At 46.2% G+C, this 16,609-nt stretch overlaps 1 long non-coding RNA gene across 1 annotated transcript; it reads left to right on the top strand.

Annotated features, from left to right (window-relative positions):
- Window positions 1–358: 358 nt before the first annotated feature.
- LOC148001844 (uncharacterized) lies at window positions 359–12,586 on the top strand. Its single transcript, XR_015636227.1, has 3 exons — window positions 359–457; window positions 10,153–10,358; window positions 11,269–12,586. It is a non-coding gene; the product is annotated as an uncharacterized LOC148001844 (long non-coding RNA).
- Window positions 12,587–16,609: the final 4,023 nt, after the last annotated feature.

Raw genomic sequence — 16,609 nt, 5'->3', positions numbered from 1 at the left:
AAGGCGTGTGCCACCACCACCCAGCTCAACTTTACTTTATACAGTGCTAAGTGGCACCCCACCAGCACCCCCAGCTCTGAGTAGAAAGATTCAACATCTTATCTGTTGAGCTGGGGGGTTCAGTGCATGAACTCAATGTCTTAGTTACTTTCCTATTTCATCGATAAAACGCATGACCAAAAGAAAGCATCTAATCGGGCCTGTGGTTTTGAAGGGTTAGAGTCCGTAATGGTAGAGAGAAGACATGGCGGCAGGAACAGCTGAGAGCTCAGGTCTCGATTCACACGCAGGAGCTAGAGGGAGCTAACAACACTGAGAACAAGCAGAGGCTTTAGAAGCCTCAAAACCAGCCCCCGGTGACACACTTCCTTCAGCAAGGCCACACTTCTTAGTCTTCTCCAAACAGTAACCAAAACTAGAGGCTACGTATTCAAACCTATGAGCCTTGAGCCCTAGGGTAAGTACCTGGGAACTTTATCTGGGAGCTGCCGTGGAGAAAGTCAGCTACTGGCCGTAAATGTGTTCCACGTGGAGCTCTGTCTGTAGAAACTGATCACGTGGCAGAAGGAGCTGTGAGTTGGGCAGTGAGCAAGGTTTTGGGAATGGTGCTATAGGTAGAGCCCTTGACCCTTGACCATGGACGGTGGGTTGTTTAGCAGGAACCCTTGGCCTTTCCCACTGACTAGACAGTCAGATGCTCACATTGTTTTGGGCTGAGACAAATATCACCACCACAGCTCAAGACCAGGGTGTGACGATGAACACACAGACACACAGACACACACACACACACACACACACACACACACACACACACACACACACTTGCTTGCCCACAGGTATCTTGGTGGAGGTATTTCTGTGAAATTCCTAATAGCTCAGTTACTTGGTCACATAGCCCATTTGTTACTTCTCTCATTGCTTTAATAAATACTTGACAAAGGCGATGAGGTAAGGAAGGGAAGGTTTACTTAGGTTCTCCGTTCGAGGGTATAGTCTGTCATGGTGGGAAAAGTGGGGAAGGCTTGGTGGTTGTGTCGCAGCTTTAGTGACAGAGGGGAGGGAGAGGGACACTTGATCATCTTGTTTCCACCTTCCCAGTTGGATCCCAGTCCATCGGATGGTGTTGTCCATGGTCAGGTTAAATCGTCCATCCTTAGACCCCTTTGGAAATTCTCTCACACATGCCCAAAGATCAACTCCTAGGTGCTTCTAAAGCCAGTCAAATTCAATAAAGACTGATCATTGTGACACAGTTAAAATGTCATGATACACACCCTAAACAGGAAGCCATTAGACCGTGTGATGAGGATGCTGAGGTGTGGCTCTCCACAACTGATGGCTTCCAGCAGGTGTGCAGGAAGGGGAGGACTCAGCTCTGTTTAAGGAACAGGCCACTCAGAGTGCGACCATGCTCCAGTGACTATAGATTAGACACGAGAGAGAGAGAGAGAGAGAGAGAGAGAGAGAGAGAGAGAAAGAGAGAGAGAGAGAGAGAGAGAGAGAGAGAGAGAGAGAGAAATAAGCCAACTGTAAATAGACAAGAAGGGTTTATGTGCATGCCTGGGTAAGGAGCTATTTATTTTTTATCTATTTATATTTATTTTGGTGTGTGTATGCGCACGTGTGCACATATGTGTGGAGACCAGTGTTGTTGTAAAAATATAAAAATAAAAAAAGGTATGGTTGTCTTTTACCTCGCTAGGTCCACACCCCAGTGCGCCAAGATTTCTGCTAGATATTTTGGCGGAAACACATCCCAGCCGCACACTTTTCTACACTCAAACCCTCAATAAAAGAACACACAACACAATAATCTTTGACCCAATTGATAAGATATAATTGCCCACTTAAACATACAAAGCCCGGTACCATCCACCCTTAGCAACATTAATAACAACCTGTAAATACACAGAGCAGAATCTTTTTTTTTTTTTTTTCTTGGTTCTTTTTTTCGGAGCTGGGGACCGAACCCAGGGCCTTGCGCTTCCTAGGTAAGCGCTCTACCACTGAGCTAAATCCCCAGCCCCACAGAGCAGAATCTTAACATCACCTGCCATGGCTTCTCACTGTCTCCTCTGTCCGGTCTCTCTCTGTTTCCTTCAGTCTCCTCCTCTTCCTTCAAACTTCTCTCCCGCCCATCCTTTCTTCTCCTCCAATGACAGGCCTCCTTCTATCCTGAACCTGCCCCTCACCTGTACTTTACAAATTCAATGGGGAGAAGGTTCTGGTGATGTCACCTGATTACTTACTGGGCAGCTGTCCTTGGAACAGTGGAATTAGCATCAAAATATAGATAACTCCAGGGCAAACCACAACAGACCAGAGGCTGAATTTTCTGGTCTTCTTTTGATCACTATTTATCCTCGTGTGAGACAGGATCTCTCACAGAGCCCGGAGCTCACTAATGCAGCTGTGCTGCCTGCCCAGTGAGCTTGAAGGAACCTTGTGTCCATCTCCCCAGTAGCAGAGTTATAGGTTTGTGCCACTGCACCCAGCTTTTACAGGGGTACTGTGGATTTGAACTCAGGTCCTTACACTTACACAGCAGGTGCTCTAATGACTGAATCATCACCCCCCAGCCTCCTGGTTAAGAATTTAGAGTTGTGCTGACAAGATGGCTTGACGGGTTAAAGGCTCTTGCTTGCTATTAAGAGATGACTTGAGTTTGATCCCTGGGACCCATACAGTGGAAGGAGAGAACTGACTCCCACACGGTGTCCTCTGACCTCTGTGTGGGTGCATGATGAGCCCCTGCCCTGATAAATGAAATGTTAAGACAATAATGTTGTCTTTAACGTTCTAGACTTTCACGTGGTGGTCCTTAGGCTACAGTGGGATTCCCTTCTGTTATGTTTTGAATGCCTTCTCCCCAGACTCATATACTTGCTGGGTCCTTGGCTGCTGTATGAGAGGTTTTAGGGAAGCTGTTGAATAGTGAGGATTCTGACTCAATCAATCAATCAATATCCCTTGATGGATTAATAATGTGGAGGTATAATTAGGAAACACTGACAAGTAGGAGGCCAAAACAAATTGGAGGAAGTGGGCTACTGAGGGCGTGCCTTAGAAAGATGTCCCTTTCCTTGTTTCTGCTTCTCTGCCGTGAGCTAAGCTGTTCCACTTCATTATAAATCCTGCCAGGATGCCCTGCCTCTCTCGGAGCCCAGAAGCTAAGAGTCCAGCAACCCTGAACTAAAACCCTGAAACCATGAGCCACAACAATCTTTTTTCTTCCTTTTAAGTCTTTCACGGGTATCTGTTATAGCAACGGAATACCTGACTAAAACACTCCCCATCTGGGCAGCAGAGTCCAGCCTGTGTGGCATCAGAAGCCCAGAGACTACGGGCAGAGCCTCTCTTCTCTCTGGCAGAGACTGTCAATTTCCAATTAACTGGAAGCTTGGCAGGCAGCTCTGGGCTCCAGGCTACACATATTAATGAAGACCCAGTCCCTGCTGGAGACAGCATTGAACCAGGAGAGAAGTCAAATTAGGTTCTCCTCATAGAGGGACATTAGTCTTTGGTCGGGAGTCATTGGCTTTTGTCTGGTGGGGATGGACATCTCTCTGGTTTGTTGAGTATTTCATCCTCCTCTGGGCTGTGGTACTTGGATGGAGAGTTTTACCCTTGGAGATGAAACGTAAGACGTCTGCATCTCCTTCTGGCGGAGGCAAGCGGAAGCTATGACAGAGATGGGAGTTTTGTTATACCTTGGACTTGGGGCAGGAAGCAGGGTTCCGGAGGGTCCTAGTGAGTTTCGAATCTCGGCCCTTGACGTGACCAGACAGAACACACCCAGACAACATGGTTCCACGTGGAGAGGTTTAATGAGAAAAGAGCAGAAGAGCGGAACGGCGGCCGGCTATGGGCACGTGGGGTGGGGGTGGGGGTGGGGTGAGAATGGGAAAGGGGGCAAGAGCAGCAAAGAACGAAGAGCCAGATGGGGTAAGAGGGGAGTAAGAGAGGGAAAAAGGAAGAGGAGGGGCAAGCAGTCCTTTTTATAGTGTCAGGCACAGCTGGCTGTTGCCAGGCAACTGTGGGGCGGAGCACACCTGGCTGCTGCCAGGTAGCTGTGAGGGTGGAGCTTAAACAGAATACCAACAGCTGGGCCTACTGCCCTTACTAGATAAAGCAAGAGGAATGGCTTGTCCTTTGGATAATAAATTCAACCCAGACTTCGTGACGGGGAGTTGACTGAGCCTTAGACTGAACTGAGCCAGTTTGCAGTAACAGGAAGGAGGGGAAACCAGAGACTTCCAGCTCTCTATTTAGAAAGCAGACCCGTTGAAAGTGCCCTAGAGGGGGTCTCCAGGAAGTCCCCAGGGAACAATACAAGTCAGAAGCAAAGCCCCAGAGAGTAGCAGCTTCCCTTAGTCAGCCCTAGCCTGTCAGAGGCAGACAGGTTTTCATAAAACCCAAGGAAACATCTGCTGAGGAAAATTGAAGCATTTCTCTGGGGAGCCACTCGCTTGTACTTTTCTTGGCAGTCTCCTCGTGCTGCTCGGAGGCTCTGAGGCACCTGAAGCCAGGAGACCTTCAGGGAAATTCTGTAGAGGAAACCATCTTGGTGGGACCTCAGATGGATCCCGCACCCTTTTAGTAGTCAAACATTCTAACAAAATGTAATACAAAAATACACTAAATTGATCCTTTGATATTTATATAGTAGATTATAACCTCAAAGTATGAGTCAGAATCAACCCTTTCTCCCTAAGCTTTCTTTTGTCAGGGTATTTATTACAGCAACAGGGATGTAATAACCAGTACTATTGGGCCTTTAGGCTCTTTCCAGAATTTTGCTGTATTGCAATGGGAAACCTTGTACATAAATTGCTTTTGCATGTGAACACTGTTCCTGTGGCATAGATTTCAGAAATGTAATTGCTAAGTCAGTGGAACACATCGTTCCAAATTTGATTGATTTGGGAAGTTGTCTTCTATAAACAACCTGCTTATTTGTATCACCACCAGAGTGCTGTTTCCCATGCTTACCAACCGGCTGTGACCAAGTGTTTAGGATTTTGTTTACTTCGATAGCTAAAGAGTATTTCAGTGTGGTTTAAATGCTTCTTTACAGAAATAGTGTGTGTGTGTGTGTGTGTATGAGCGAGTGTGTATGTGTGTGTGAATGTGTATATGTGTGTGTATATGTATGAGTGAGTGTGTGTATATGTGTGAGTGTATGTGTATGAGTGAGTATGTGTATGTGTGTGAGTGTGTGTATGTGTGAGTGAGTGTATGTTTATGTGTGTGAGTGTATGTGTGTGTATGTGAGTGTGTGTATGTGTGCATGTGAGTGTGTGTATATACGTGTGAATGTGTGTGTCTGTCTGTGTCTATCTGCACATTGTATGCACAGATGCACACAGCATGTCAGGGCAAAGGAAGGACATAAGGTGGCTTGCCCTATTGTTTCCTGCCTTACCCTGGAGACAGGGTCTCTCCTTGACCCTGATGCTCACTGCTGCCTAGTGAAGTCCTGGGATCTGCCTGACTCTGCCCTCAACACTGGCATTATAAGCACTTATGATCATGACTGGATTTTTATTTTTATTTACTTGTGTATATTTATGTGCGTTTGTGTGATTATATGTTGTATGAGTGTGGATTCCTGCAAAGGCCAAAAGAGGGCATCGGAGCCCCTGGATCTAGAGCTACATAACTATGACCCACCTGACGTGGATACTGGGGACTAGAGTTGGACCCTCTGGAGGAGGGCTGAGGTATCTTTGTAGTCTCTTTTTAAAGACATGGTATCCTATTCAGCTTTAGTTAGCAACTTGACACGTCTGGAAAGCGGACTCTCAGTTGAGGAGCTGCCTCTGTCAGATTGGCTGTGGGCAGCTCTGAAGGGGCATTTTCTTAATTGCTGATTGCTATCAGAGGGCCCAGTCCACTGTGAGCTCTGCCAGCCCAGGGTGGATGGTCCTGTGCTGTAGAAGAAAGGAGGCAGGGTGAACCAGTGTCTTAGTCAGGGTTTCTATTCCTGCACAAACATCAGGACCACGAAGCAAGTTGGGGAGGAAAGGGTTTATTCAGCTCACACTTCCACATTGCTGTTCATCACCAAAGGAAGTCAGGACTGGAACTCAAGCAGGGCAGGAAGCAGGAGCTGATGCAGAGGCCATGGAGGAATGTCTTACTGGCTTGCTCCCCCTGGCTTGCTCAGCTTGCTTTCTTATAGAACCCAGGACCACCAGCTCAGGGACGGCACCACCCACAGTGGGCTAGGTCCTTCCCCCTTGATCACGAGTTGAGAAAATGCTTTACAGCTGGGTCTCATGAAGGCATTTCCACAGTTGAGGCTCCTTTTCTGTGATAACTCTAGCTTGTGTCAAGTTGACACACAGAACCAGCCAGCACAACCAGTAAGCAGCATTCCTCCATGGTCTCAGCTTTAGTTCCTGCTTCCAGGCCTCCAGGTTCTAGTCTTAGACTCCTGCCTTGACTTCCTTCAGTGATGGCTCAGGAGTGTAAGTCAAATAAACCTTTCTTTCCTCTAATCCTTTTATCTAAGTATCAGAAAACAAACTAGGACACTAGTTTTTGGGATTTGAACTCAGGTCCTCATGCTCACACAGCAAGTGCTCTTACCCACCGAGCTATCTCCCCAGCCTCCAATGATCACTGCTATACAATAAGAAAGTGTACACACCTAGTCGATTAGGTTTAAGAATTGATAAATGTAGGTTCCTATGTGACCGCCCCAAACAAGACACAGAAGATTTCCACCTCCCACGCTATGGCTTGAATGTGGTTTGTCCCCTCTGAGCTGGAGTTCAATCCCCATTGTGCCATATGAGAAGGGAGAAACTTTATCCTGTTTAGAGCTGGTACCTTTGTGAAGGGATTAAGATGAGATGAGGCTCCCAGGTTGGAACCTCTGTGACTGAATAGAGGTGGTTTTAAGAGAAGTAGAGATACTAGAAAGCAGTCTCTCCCTGCCCCCCTCTCTCCCTCCTTCCTTCCTTCCCTGTCTCCCCCCAACCACTCTTTCTTACCCTTCCCCTCCCTCCCTCCCCCTCCCTCCTTATGTCTCCCCATGTGATACCTTGCTGTATTTCGGGGACTCTGCCATCAAGAAGACCATCCATCATCAGATACAACCCCTAGACCTTGGACCAGGACCAGGAGGCAAACTGAATCTCCTTTCTTTTTTTTTTTTTTTTTTTTTTGGTTCTTTTTTTTCGGAGCTGGGGACCGAACCCAGGGCCTTGCGCTTCCTAGGTAAGCGCTCTACCACTGAGCTAAATCCCCAGCCCCTGAATCTCCTTTCTTTATAACGTCACCATCCCATGGTAATATGTTATTAGCCAAGTGGAAGAGACTAAGGCTTCTACTAATGAAGACTAATCTTCATCCCTGAAGATTTTGCCTATGTTCTTATGCGACTAAGGCCCTCCCTGCCCTGTCTGAGGATAGCACTGTTCTGATTTCATTAGAAATTAGTTTTACCCACTCTGTAATTTCACAGGAATGGAATCACATAGTTCACACTCTTTCACGACTAAGCAGATGGTATCTGTAAGCAGATACCATGACCAAGGCAACTCTTATAAGGACAACATTTGATTGGGGCTGGCTTACAGGTTCAGAGGTTCAGTCCATTATCATCAAGGCAGGAGCATGGCAGTATCCGGGCAGGCATGGTGCAGGAGGAACTGAGAGCTCTACATCTTCATCTGAAGGCTGCTAGCAGAATACTGGCTTCCAGGCAGCTAGGATGAGGGTCTTAAAGCCCACACTCACAGTGACACACCTACTCCAATAGTGCCACTCACTATTTGGTCAGAGAATATAAAACTGTTACAAGTTCTGTTGAAAGAATACATCACTTTCTTTGGTCCTATCCAAAGAAAACAAAAATTTTGGGGGGACTGAACAGTTTTCCCAAAAGTATTACCCAGAATTCCCTCTGTCCTTGCCAGCCTTTGTGAGCTGCAGTGTGCCTCAAGGCTCTGCATGGTTAGCAGGCAGACTGGCTCCCAGAGACCTCCTTTCCCTTGCAATTGCCCACTGTTTGAGGAGAAGCCTTGTGAGTCTTGTAAAGTTTTGAACTTTGTAAGTGTCTTTGAGTTTCTGGGTCATATGAGCATCCCTCTTTCCTCCAGGAGGGATTGTGTCAATTAGGAGAAATTTTTATACAAGTTAAAATAAGAAACTGTGAGCCTTAAAAAAGGATGAGGAATAAAAAAAAACCTTGAAAACCAAAACAAAAAAGTTTGCTCCCCTCTGACAGTGGCCTCAGAAAGTGGATGAAGCCTTTGGTGGATCTGACCCAGGGCCAGGCTGGGGTGCTTGAGAAGTGGCTAAGGAGGAGGGGTGGGGTTGTTCACCGTCAGCTTCTCTGGCACAACTTCCAGGACAACTTCATCTGGAGTGTCTACCTGTGGCAAAGGTCTTTGCCTGGGGAAGGAAAAGTGAGCACATTTGCTTCTTCTCCCACTCTTTTTTTTTTTTCTTTTTTTTCGGAGCTGGAGATCGAACCCAGGGCCTTGCGCTTGCTAGGCAAGCGCTCTACCACTGAGCTAAATCCCCAACCCCTCCTTTCTCCCACTCTTGATGACACACCCCAACCCTTGCTTCATCAAAGCTATTTCCCCAGAGGATAAGAGGTCATGGGTAGGAGACTCCATCAGACTTGGCTCTGGTATCCACTTGTACTGTCTGTGTCTTCTTATGATATAGAGATGAAGTAACCCCCACAGGTTTATGTGTGAACAGTAGTTCTCAGCTTGTGGTGCCATTTAGGGAGATAGCGTCTTTAGGAGATGGGGGAAGTAGGTTCCTGAGGGGCTGGCCTTGGAAGTACATGTCCCTGTTTCCTGTCCAAGCTTTCTACTTCCTGACTACTCGAGTGACAGTCAGCTCTCTCTTGCTTCTCACGCCACAGCGATGAGCTACTTCTTCTCAGCTCTAGTGGACGGTGTTGCCTGACCCCTGTGTGAACCAATGACATTACCTATTGAGTGTCAATAATCATGAAACGTTTTCTAGACAGAGTGCTGTGCACAGTGGCCTGCAGGGAGGAGACAGGCATCAGTGATAAGACAGCTTGGGGAGGAATCCTTAACCAGGGTGTCTGCTGTCCTTTCTGGGAACTCATAGCTCACGGCTACCTCTCTTCAAAGACTGGAAAGCATGTCTTCTCTTCGCTAGGCAGAATGTAACAGAAGAATCTGGGGAAGCCTCTGGCTGAACGTTATGCATTCATTTAATGCATCTGAGAGATGAAATCCAAGTTTCTTTCTAAAATTGGCTCCTATACATTGTCGTCTCAGCTGCTTTGCCCAATCTGTTCCCCTGTTTTAGTCCTGTTTTAGTTATTGAAGCATTTTAAAGGTATTTTTTTTTGGAGGGGGGAATACTCATATCCTATCACTTTTCATTTCGAAGAAAGGTTGTAGCAGTTTGATTGTTAATTTATGATTCTATTTTATATGTGTGGGTATTTTGCCTACATGTATGCCTGTGCACCTTGTGCCTGCCGAAGCCCAAAGAGGGTCTCAGATCCCTGGGGAGCTGAGTTACAGATGGTTGTGAGTGCCGTGTGGGTGCTGAAATCAAACCTTTTAGAACCTCTACTGAGCCATCTCTCTAACACCCCCTACCCCGACCCAATTTTAGTAGTTTTAATTGGAAAAGATTTGCTGGGGAAGGTAGACAGATTCTGGGTGATCTTGGGACTGGCCTCAGAAGACAGATTCTGGGTGATCTTGGGACTGGCCTCAGAATAATAACATTTAATTTTTTCTTTTACATTTATTTGTGTGTGTGTGTGTGTGTGTGTGTGTGTGTGTGTGTGTGTGTGTGTCTGAACAATTTGAGGGGTCCACTCTTTGTTTCTACCCTGTGGGTCCTGGGAATCAAACACTCAACCCATTAGCTGTGACATCACATGGCTTTGCTGGGTCAGAGCCATCTTGTCATAGAGTAATGCCACCCTCACTCTCTCTAGCAAGCTGACACTGCTACATTCTCACACACCAGAGTGTGCTGTCTGACGCGAAGCTCATCACCACTTCCCACGCTCACTCCTCCCATCTCACCTTTCTTCCTTTGCCCTTTCTCCCAGAAGCTCTTTGAAGGGAAGAAATGAACACAGAAGCTCATTCATTGCTGGGATCTCTGTTTCCTCTCTACATTTAGAGTCCGGCTGAATAGCTTTGTTAAAGGAGATGAGCATCCTACATTCTGCCCCAGGACAGCAAACCAAGCCTGCCTGTCTCTTCAGATGTCCTCAGATGGAGGGTGGTCAGTCAGGTGGCCGGCGGCTCCGAGTAACAAAAGCAGAGCTGAAGCCACTTAAGCAGCAAAGATAGTTCCAGCTCTGTGCACTGAAGCTCTGAGTTGGGGTAAGTGTGCAGAGGCCATGCACAGAGCCTGCCTCAGTTAGCTCTTCCCCTGGCGATGACTTCATCATTAGGATTGAGCAAGATGGCCATCCAAGTCTAGCCACACCATAATAATGACATCATAAATGATGATTATGGGGTTGGGGATTTAGCTCAGTGGTTAGAGCGCTTGCCTAGGAAGGCCCTGGGTTCGGTCCCCAGCTCCGAAAAAAAGAACAAAAAAAATGATGATTATATAAATACATATTCAAAAATTATATAAACATAAAGACATCATAATTGATGGTTCACAGGAGGAAAGTGAACCCGGGCTGATGTCCCAGGAGACACAATGGTCTATTGGCTTTGAGGAATACAACACTTGAACTAAGCCAGAATTCTGTCAAGAAGGAAAGAGGAGATAAGGGTGTCAGAGCGACAGCTACTAGAGATGGTTTTCTTGATGTAAAGTAACAGCTCTTCTTTAAGGGAAATATGGAAAGAGTTTATTCTGAGTCAAATATGAGCAACTGTGGCCTGGGAACATGGATACAAATTACCCCTGAATTACATCATTTATTGCAAAGAGGTTACATGAACTTTCCTAGGCACAGGACAAAGTCATAAGTCAATAGGCTGACCAATGACATCCATCGGTGCGAGTTCCAGGGCAGGCACATTCGGGCATACAGAATAACGTCTCTGCTATAGGTTTCAGATATTATCTAAATTCCATTCTGGGCTTTAGGGTGAGTGCAGGATGGAGGTCTATGGTGCTTGGCGATTCATTCTCCGAAGGTTTATTTAGTCCTTGTCTGACATGTGAGGTCAGGATCAGAAGTTGAATAAATGAGTTTTAAAAGGGACTAAAGGGGGAGGGGGCAACGTTTGGGATGTAAATAAATAAAATAATTAATTAATTTTAAAAAAGGGACTGAAGATACCCAACGGATCTGCAACCTCCATCTCTCTGCAGCCACGTTTTCTTCACGCAGACAGGATTCTTCAGAGGAGTTTGGTTCACAGGTCCAAGATTCTTTTTGGCGGCTGTTTTCTGAATCAAGTTGAAATTAACCTGAACAATGAAATCAGCTTGAATACACTCACAAGGATGTGGGAATTGTCTGTTGTGCAAGTATGGAAGGGTTTCTTCCTATATTTTTCTTTTCTTGGACTATATAAGTCAATACATTGCTAAGGATGACCCTGAGCTCAGAATTCTCCTGCCTTCACCTGTCAAGTGCTGGGATTATATGGATTCATTCATTCATTCATTCATTCATTCACTCACTCATTCATTCACTCACTCATTCATTCACTCATTCACTCACTCATTCATTCATTCACTCATTCACTCATTCATTCATTCATTCATTCATTCATTCATTCATTCATTCATTCATCAGATTCTCACTTTGCAGCACAAGCTGGCCTCAAACTCTTAATCCTCTGGACCGTACTTTCTCAGTGTTTTGAATGCTGGAATCATGGGTTGTGCCACGATACCCATGTGATTAGGATTTCTGAAACCCATGTCTGTCTGTAGGAAAGGGCATCATGACCTGCAGAATGAACCATTTCACTTCTGAACGTGAGTCATCTGGCCATGCGAGCTCCATGAAAACAAGCCACATTCCTATCCTGGACCATTTGTCTCATCTTAAATTTATTCATTTTACCTTAATTAAGTTTCCACGGTAGATTTTCTTATGAAGAAGATAATGTTCAGACTGCCCAAAGTCTAATCTTCCTATCAACTGAATATTAAATGAATAACTAGTTACTCAGTTTCCTCAAGCAACTTCTTCGAAATTTTGGTGAAATCAGTTTTGCCAAGGCCTGGTAGGTCCTTGTGAGATGAAGACATTTGGGTTCCTTAAATTGAGAAACTGAACAGACCTAGGAGATAAAATACATCAGCACACCCAGATCTTAAAAAAAAAAAAAATTCCATGTCCGTACCTTGACTGCAATTGTGACCCATGGTGTAAGACTCCAATGACCACAACAAAGTGACCTGCTAAGATGATCTTTTCTAAAAATTGCTTGTCTTCAACCTGATATACACCCTGGCTTACTAAGGCATCAATCGGTGGGGCTGAGGGACAGTAAGAGACATTTTAGTATTGTCCAGGTACACATTTTTTGTAGTTTTTTTTTTGTTGTTGTTGTTGCTGTGATAGATTGCCAGATGCAAACAATTTAATCAAATTTAATTTAAATAAATTAAAGCCAAAATTTATGTTGGCTCATGGTTTCTGAAGGTTTGTTTTGTGATTGGCCTCCTGGCTCTGGGTCTCTGGGCCTGGAGTGAGGCAGAACCTCATGGCGGTATCAGAAACAGTTCATACTAGGGCAGAAAGGAAGGTGAGGGGAGGGAGGGGGGAGAGAGGGAGAGAAAGAGAGTAGTGAAGAGTGAAGTGAAGGGGGGGGGAGGGAAGGAGGAAGAGCACATTACCTAAGGACCCATTCCCAGTGACCTAGCCTCCAGCGAGGGCCCAACTTAGGTTTCTACAGTCTTTCAAAATAGCACCACTCGTTAGGGACCAAGCCTCAAAACATGAGGCTGTGGAGGACACTTTGCATTCAAACCACAATAAGGTTTCAAAGGAGTGGGGTTAGAGCCGCAGTCACCTCCTGCGGGTAGAACTCAGTCCTGTGATCTGGCCTCACTGCAATTAGCTTGGCTGCCTTGTGAGGGACACTAGAGGTGCAGTGGCATGTCACTGTCCCCAAAGAGGGTTTATTCATCTTTCCTGTGCAGGTGCCGTGAAGAAGCAGGAGGCGAACAGAATGAATACATGCTATCATATTATTAGAACTTCTGGGCTTGACAGAAAAAAAATTGTTTTGTAAATAGAAATTCAATTTGCTTATATAACAGAACTGCTGTCACTTTGGGTTCAGCTAGATCCAGCTGCTCAAAAAAAAAAAGGTCCCCAGGGTGTCCTTTTTCTGCATGGCCCAGCTCGCTCCTGATTGTACATAGACGTGTGCCCCCTACTCCCAGTCCCCAGCCCCTTGACAGCTCCAGGGAAGAAGAACAAGTCTGATTTCGTATTTCAAAATCAATCCCAAAGACAGCTCTGATTGGCAGTAGTTAGTTACATGGCCTTTCCAAAGTCACTTGGGTAGGGAGAGCAGGGTCACTAATGGGCTCATTCTTTTTGCCCAGAACTATGGGCATATTCTGCTATTACCACCGAATTGTTTTGCATCCCCGTGCAGTTATCTCCACTATTATAGGCATACACGGAGAGAGGTAGACATCACGGTTCTTGTTTGTCCCTTAGGTGTGCATAAGCTTTGACTGGGGGAAAGCTAGTTAACGTCTGACTTCATTGCTCAGTCTTAAAGGGCTATATTGGAACGGAGGTCATCCAGGCCTTGGATTTTGGCTGTTCTAAGAGAGACTGCACCTGTGATTGTGCAACAGATGTATGGATTATGACTCAGTCCCAACCGAGAGCTTGGTCCATATCCTGTGACTTACATCAGTGTATTATGGTGGCCTAATTTGTGTATTCAACAAACCCATTACCAGGTGGGTAGAGATGACAGAGCCAGCAGGTCCAGTGATCTCCTGTAGGCTCTGTGTTTTGCAAAGAACCCACCCCAGCAATACCCCTATGGACACCAAAGTCAGAAAGGGAGTTCCCCACCATGGCCAAAAAAATAGGACCAACTGTGCAAACCCCCTGCAAGAATATAGCATCTTTGTGCTATGTTGGCTAAACCAACCCCTGAAGCCTCTGGATTAGCTCTGGCCAGTATCTTCTCACTGGACACTAAATGAGCCTGAGCTGCTAGTTTTCGGGAGAGCATCAGATTGCTTACAAGGTGACTAAATGCATCCAGATGCTAAGGTGAAGGCCCTGTTGGCCTTTTACCCAGATTCTAAGGGAATACATGTGTGTGTCACAGTTATTTTAACATTTTATTTATATGTGCTATTAGTGTGTGTGTGTGTGTGTGTGTGTGTGTGTGTGGTGTGCCTGTGTAGAACAACTTTTGGGAATTGATTCTTTCCTTCCATAGTAGGTTGCAGGAACTGAGTCCAAACTGTCAGGGTCACACGGCATGCACTTACACCCACTGAGCTGTCTTGCTGGTCCATGTAGACGGTTTGGCTGTTTAATTATTTTATGTGCATGTTTTGCTTATATGTGTCTATGTGCACCACATGCCTGCCTGCTGTCTACTCACATCAGAAGGTATCGGGTCTCCTGGGACTTGAGTGACAGATGATTGTCAGCATCCAGGTGGGTGCTGGAAGCCAAACCTCAGCCAGGTCCTCAGCAAGAGCAACGGTCACTCTTAACCACTGAGCCCCACTACTGGTTTTTTTTTTTTTTTTTTTTGGAGCTGGGGACCGAACCCAGGGCCTTGCGCTTGCTAGGCAAGCGCTCTACCACTGAGCCAAATCCCCAACCCCCACTACTATTTATTATTTATGTTTATGTCTGTGTGTGTGTGTGTGTGTGTTCGCGCGCGCGCACGCACGTGTGCACGCATGTGTGTGTGTTAGATGCCCTGGAACTATAGCTATAGGTGGTTTCGAGCCATCTCAAGTGGATGGTGGAAACTGACCTGGGGGTCCCCTTATCTTTTAGGTTATTACCTTCAGCTCCTGTGAGCGTGTTTTTAAAGAAAATGATTGCTAAGATAATTTTGCGCTAGATAGCCGTTGTTATGTTGGACAATCTAATAATAGATAAATAATTTGCATTGTGTAAGCGAATGACTGTTGTGGGGTCCCTGAAGGTTGGCCTACACTAGACCCACCTGGCTTTCACGGCTTTTCTTTCTCAGTTGGGGCTCCAGGCTGTGTGCACTGTGTCCATGGTGCAGAGGCTCTTTGAACATGATAAGCACGCTACAGGAAAGAACAAAGGCATGCTCAGCAGGGCTCATCCTGAGAGCCAGCGTGCAGCCATTGCTGCCTTCCCGGGAAGCCATCAGCACAAAGTCCAGTGGGAGATTGAAGACATAGTTCTCATTCCCACACTTGCTCCTGTACAAGTAGCTGATATAGGTTTGTAGCTCCCACTGTTTTTGTTGTAAAAGTTCATTTTAGATTTATTTTATGTGCGTGAGTGTTTTTCCTGCAAGTGCACGCCTCATGGGGCCATTGTATTCCCCAGAACTGGAGTTATAATAGCTGTGAGCCACTGTCGGGTGCTGGGAACTGAACCCTGGTTCTCTGCAAGAGCAGCTGGTGCCCTTAACTGCCGAGCCATCTCTTCAGTCCCTGTTCCCACCGATTTCATCATTTTTCCTGCAGAAGTTATTTATCACAGACACATGCATTTAGAACGTCCACCCTGTTTGTCTTCATGTCAAGGTTTAGAACAGGGAGAGGGGTTATCATTTCAGATCCCCGGGGAACTGGAACACTCAGGGTAAAGGGCTGCGCCACCGTCACAGAGCTCCTGGAGGCTGAATTAGATCCACAAGCCACCCAAAACTCATCACTGTCCTAACTGGGGAGGGAATGGGGGAGGGAAGGAAGGGAGGAAGAAACAGAATTGGTATCAGACTTTTGCAGAAACATTTACTAGCTGGAGGTGTCTAAATAACAGGAAGTAGCTTTTACCGCGCTCAGACATGAACCCCAGGGACTTCCATGTCCGGTACCTCAGCTACACATTTGACAGGAAGAGGTCTAAGGTTGCGGCTTGCAACACTGCTTTCTCCACGTTTTTCACAGGATTAGGATCTTTTGAAGAGGCCAGCACTCTTCAGGACCCGTTAGCTGGCTGTTTTCTGCATCCCTCGTTAGCTTCCAAACTTGCAGAGTGTACACCCTTTTAACTGGAGCAATGATGCCAATGCCCAGTAGTCTGCACCCATTCACTTTAGGAGTCCCACTTGGGGGACTTCGGTCACTTGGAAGCCTCGCTAAAGACCCCACTGTCAACCTTCTGACAGCTCTTGGAGCTCTGGAGGATGAGGAGGCAACCCAGGAGACTGTGTAATTTGACAAGGGCAGATTCTTTTCTAGAAATTTCCAGTGCAGCCCAGGGCCTCTGGCTAAGTGATGGCAGCCTAATAAACCAGATAGATGCTTTTTCTAGTGCCAGGAAGTCCTCAGATAAGTGTTAGACTCACTCCATATTTGTCCCAGGCCCTGGTCTGGGGAGGGGAGCAAAGCAGTGCTGCCCATCTGTTCACCCATCCATGAATGCATGCATCCATCCATCCACCTGTCTGTCTGTCCATCCATCCACACACTTATCCATCCATCTATCATCCATCCACCTACCGACCCA

The sequence above is a fragment of the Rattus norvegicus genome, chromosome 13 (genome assembly GCF_021556685.1).
Source record: "Rattus norvegicus strain SHRSP/BbbUtx chromosome 13, alternate assembly SHRSP_T2T, whole genome shotgun sequence".
Classification (NCBI taxonomy): Eukaryota; Metazoa; Chordata; class Mammalia; order Rodentia; family Muridae; genus Rattus; species Rattus norvegicus.
The sequence above is the reverse complement of the archived record's forward strand: the minus strand, read 5'-3'. Positions and strand labels throughout refer to the sequence as shown.